The sequence below is a fragment of the Ostrea edulis genome, chromosome 4, assembly GCF_947568905.1.
Source record: "Ostrea edulis chromosome 4, xbOstEdul1.1, whole genome shotgun sequence".
Lineage (NCBI taxonomy): Eukaryota > Metazoa > Mollusca > Bivalvia > Ostreida > Ostreidae > Ostrea > Ostrea edulis.
In genome coordinates, this window is record NC_079167.1 from 36,577,492 (window position 1) to 36,583,491 (window position 6,000).

The window sequence follows — 6,000 nt, forward strand, 5'->3', positions numbered from 1 at the left end:
GAAAGTTATTTCTTGAAATAAGGCATACAACAGATAAGGAAAACAACTAATACTAAATTGTTCCATGAACATTCTTAGTTGTTTTGGAAAGAATATATCTCACCTCTGGACTTCACAGATACAGGAAAGGAAAAGGAATACGGAGCGGATCAACAATCTTAAATTTAATCAGATTGGGCCATAGCCTAATGAACTGATGAACAGGAGCAAAAGTAAAATGAATAGGAAAACTGATTTATTAAACATCAGCAAGTCTTTTCCGAGAACTTCTGGCAGAGCTGTCGGGGGGGGGGGGGGGGGGGGGGGGGAGCTGAGTTGCATCATTATCAGAATTTACCGAAACAGTGGACTCTCTGGCCAGTCTGGGGGATGAGCTAGTTGCATCAGAACTGACAGAAGCAGAACTCTCTGTCCAGTTGGGGGCTGAGTGGTATCAGAATCTATTATTTATTTATTTTTATTTTTTTAAAATTCAGAAATTTAAAAACTGCATGATCAGATTTTTTTGTAACACTAATAATTAATGTCCCTTTATTGCGATGACTCTTCAAGTACAAACCATGATATTTAAAAAAATGAAATGAAATGATAGATAAATAAATAAATAAAATATTTGTAAGTTACTTTATTTAAGTAAGTCACTAATTAAGTGTAACTAGTGGCAGTGCAACTTGCAAGTGACAATTGCATCATCTGTAGCTTATGACCCCTTTTGCCTTGCCTTGTAATTAATATTATTGTAAATTTGGCAAATAGCATTTTTAACCCCCCAGTCCATACCCCACTTTTCTTTAAACGTTAAAAATCCAGCTAATTCAGTGAGGAAGAAATGTCACTACCATATTTCGAATTTCCTCTAGACTATATCAAATTAAATACCGCACTGCTATCAGTCACAGATTGACACTGGTAGGGGTATGGGGACCTGGTCTGTGAGTGTGATGGAAAAGATTCTGATGAAAATAAAGATTCACTCATCATTCAGAAATGTATAAACATTGTATTAATGTATACCACCGGAACGTTGTGAGTACGTTAATAATGGGAGTTATCTTTCCCTGGATATCTAAATCAATCAAATAATATATGAACACGGGCAATTATCGTCCATGTTTGACCTCAGTATAATTTATTCATGCTTAAAATGTATTAATATGTCACTCTTTGTTGCGTATTTCACCGTTAAGTAAATGTTTACATATACTCGCTCTGCTTAATCGCTTCAATCTCAAAGGGATTTTCTGGAATGTGCCTAATCACGTGAGATACGCTAAATATAGCTATTTTAGATCCGAACGATCAACTTCGCATCATTCGTAGGCTCTAGGTTTATCCACACTAGCCCGTAAAAAATAGGGTGGAACCTCGTCCCACTTTTCCTGTAGAAATAAAAATAGAACATGACGCGCCACCTAGCGAGCGTGGTTGTTGCTAATGTCAGTTATCAAGAACATTTCAAGCGTTGGGCCAACGTTGGCCCAACACAACTATTCCAACGTAAAAAAAATACTCTAGGGCGCACATTGCTAACATAGCGCCGTTGTTGGGCCAACATTGTCTTCCCGACTTAAGTGTGATGAAAATTAAAAAAGCAGCATGTTAGCATTGGGCCAACGTTGTATGCCCAACGCCAACCATCGGCCGACAATACAACCATTTACCAACGTTGGCCCAACATAGTCATGCTATCTGGGCTAGTATAAAACTGGTTTTCCTACTGTATAGACTTTCCCCTAGCTCTAACCTCTATTCTGTTATAAAAGTACTGGTATCATGTATATATATACACACTTACTCTTATGTTTGGAGGTACAAAGAGGCTGGACTCTTGTTTTCGGGTCTTTTCGGGTATTTGTTTTGTCTGCTCCTTAATTTCTTTAACTTCCTTTGCCAGATCATCAATTTTTTTTTTTCAATCTGCATAAATATTGTATGATTTCATTCTATAAAAAAAATAGATGCAAGCTTAGTGGAACACTTTCATAAATATATAAATTGCTGTATGATACTGGTATCCATTTTTTATTTGCAAATGAAGGACAGAATATGAAGAGAAATATTTGTCACATTAAAGTTCTCTCGAATTTCACAAAAATTTGTTGCGAAAGCTTATTAGTTGGTTTGTCCTACCCTTGATTATAAAACTAAATGTAAACTATCAAATCAATCGAATCAGTCCTGTTGATACCTTTTCCCCGCTCACAATAAATATTGTGGGGGATAATAAAGGAGACTCATGATGCAGTGCTATGTACAGCTGGTGATACATACAATATTAAAATAAATGGCAGTCTTCTAGTTTATAGACGCATTGTGTTGAAGTATATTGGAGAGGATCATTAAATTGCAAGGACCTGTACGTATCCAATCCATTTGTATGTAGCTCTATTATACAATAGAATAGATTCAAATGAAAATAAATGGAGAGAAGTAATTTACGAATTATCTGTGTCCATTGGTTCACTTTCGTGTCACATGCATGCCTATTTACTATAAATAAGCTGTCTTGAATACTTAGGGTACATGTACAAGCCTTCCAGTCTGATTGACTTGGCAGTTGGCACAGGCACTACCCTTGGTACCCTCTGTGTTCGGGACATTTTATACTGTTTCAATTTACTTCCCATATATAGCATACTTGTTGTGCAATGCATTTGCCATCGGTATTATTATGAGCAATGTGCAGACCAATCCTTATAAGATCATATGCATATAAAGGATATGCATTTGTATGTGGTAGCATGTAGTTATAATGTTTAATTGTTAGAATTGTATATCCTCCCTGTAGACCAGATTAATAAATAAATATACCTCTTGACCTATATGACACTTTTGGACCATCTGTATTTATTCCTGTACAGAGAATCAACTGTAAATATATTTGTGCAGATGGAAGGGTTCAGATAAAGAAGTTTCTTACATTTGTCCCAATATCAAAGGTGTGAATATATGATGTTTTAAAGCAATATTTCATAATGTACATGAAGTGTGTTCATTTCAGTAACGTATACTTGTTTAGCAAGTACTTGAAAGATTTTTTAAGTTAGTTTTGTCATTTTGTGGTAATTGACAATGTAATGTTTGAAGATGTTCATGTATAGTCATCCACCGGTTTCGTCCTGTGCCTGCCGGTTGACAAATGTCTCTCGGAAGGATGTTTCGTCCTATGCCGGTTGACAAATGTCTCTCGGAAGGATGTTTCGTCCTTTGCCAGTTGAATGGAAGGATGTATTCTGAGAATTTTTCATACCAATGCAAAACTTTTCAAATGAACTCATTTGACACAACAGAGGTAATGGCGGGTGCTTATTTAATTAGGAGCACGTATCTCCTCTTGATCGGTTGCACGGAGGAATAACACACGTTGCAAATAAACACTGAAACCAAGGCTTGTTCATTGTGAAATTGATATAGAAAATCTGTACTTGGATTCTTGCTAGAATTATAAACTGACAACAGGGTTTGAATACTCGTTTATATTGTGTATAGTTCATATATACATTCTGTAGTATTTAATATTTTAAATTCTTGTATTTATCAAGCGGGGGCACATGTAACTTATGCACAACATTTGCGTAGTGCAGGTCGGACTGCCTGGACAGTAGAATATGAATATTGTACAAGCAGTGCGCGTGTGTAAGATCTATTTGAAATCATACATATTTGATAGAAACGTATACATTTGTGTCATATGGGATAAAATTTAAAATGGTTATTAAACTCATATTATATATGAAATTTACTAACATTAAATCTGCATTATACATGGAATAAAATTGGAATTTAAATTTCATTTTACGGACACGTATAAATTTACTTTAAACTCCAATTAAATCTGAAACTTCACGAATAATATAAGTTTAATGAAATATAATATCTGTAAACGCCAAATTTCATGCAGTGATATTCAATATGATTTGATGATGGTCTTTTAAAAACAATAAGGGTTCCTTAGAGAGAGAAAAATAACATGTAACATTCACTCAAACATTGATTTTTCACCCATTAACAATGACAAGATGTGTTCTTTGTTTCCAAACATTTACCTTGGGAGTAATCCGTCTGTAACAAGAGGCCAATGGGCCTTAATGGTCACCTGAATATCACACGACAAGAATTGCATGAACATCGAGTGCATCATTTGTGGCTATCATGAACTTCTACTATCTATGGAATCCGGATAGGGCCACGTAGTTTACTATCGCACCATCGAGGTTTGGGTCGATGGTGCGATGACGCGATAATGCGATGACGATAGCGCGATGGTGCGATGACGATGACGCGATAGCGCGATGACGATGGTAAGATGGCGCGATAATGCGATAACGATGGTGCGATAGTGCGATGGAGCGATACTACGATGACGCGATGGTACGATGACGATGATGCGATAACGCGATACCGTCATCGTGCCATCGGTATCGCATTATCGCATCATCGTCATCGTACCATCGCGTCATCGTAGTATCGCTCCATCGCACTATCGTTATCGCGCCATCTTACCATCGTCATCGCGCTATCGCACCATCGCCTTATCGCGTCATCGACCCAAACCTCGATGGTGCGATAGTGAACTACGTGGCCCTATCCGGATTCCATAGTAATCGTTTGTATCATCAACTACGGTAATTTAGTGTTATATGTTTGGACTTGGTGCTTTGTATATAACTTCGTTTTACCGATAGATGTGTTCACGTGTACTATTGTCACGTGATATTTATTTTATAACTATCAGGAACAGAACACTATGATCGCCATTTAACAGCGTTAGTAGTAGCATACTTTTGAGGATCATTTATTTATCCTTAATATCCTCTATTATAAGGATTATAAAACTATATGCAATATCAAATATCTTGTATACATAGAAAAAGTGAATATATATACTCACCATTGTCATTGCAAAGGAAGTCTTTCCAAAAATATGGGGGGGGGGGGGGGAAATGTTAATGTATTTGGTACCCCACTTAAATTACACAATTATACAGCTGCAAAAATATTTGGGCTCTTGTTTGTATATAGAAGTCAAAGGAAAGTTCATTGGAAGGAGACAGTTTGAGAATATGGCATGCTGCAAGGGGATGCCTTGTCACTGTGGTGTTCAAAGGTCAAGGGTAGAAAATTTGACCACCACGTGAAGTTATTGATCAATACCAATCTTCATGCATGGGATTTCTGCAAAGTACACTATTCAAGTTTTCTTTAACTATAGACACATTTTGCGACGTTTAGGTAAATGCAAATGGAATGAAACCAACTTAGAACAAAATTTAATCTGCAATTTCATCACAAATAAAATGGAAGAAAATTTGACGTATTAAAAGACAATCAGGAAGTGTATCGCACAACTGTTTTGAATAAAGATGTTTTTTTCTTGATATGAACACATGGTCGGGATCCAGAGGTAGGACCTATTGTCATCCGTCGTACATATTGTCGTCCGTCGTACATACTTGTAATTTGTACGTGGTCTACCCTCATGGTATATGTATTGTCGTCCATTTGATAATTGCTGTAATGGGAAAGGAGAGGGTAAGATAACTGTAGGTATCTCTGTTAAGAGTATTTAGTTGTGGAGGCCGAGGTCGCCTTTTTGTCAATCCCATTAAATGATAATGTGTTTGGCTGTTTCAAAGTTTTATGCAGAAATAGAATACAAAAAGACATATTCATTTGATACTGGTAGTATAAATTTGAATTTAACAACTGTTTGATATGTCAATGGACGACACTAGACACCGTGCGGGTATGTACATATTGCCGCCGACGCACAGTATGCTCCATCACGAGGGATGAACCATTTATTTAATGTTCACAGAACGTATTATTCCCATTCACCAGTACTTATGAAAATGAAAACACACATTTCGAAAATTTTCAACCCGTTTTATATCTTTGAAATGAATGTTTCGAAATGTTTAGAGCAATACAGGCTGTAACTGACGGTAAATAAATTAAAAAATAAAAGAACAAATAGTCAACATATATGTGATTGAATAT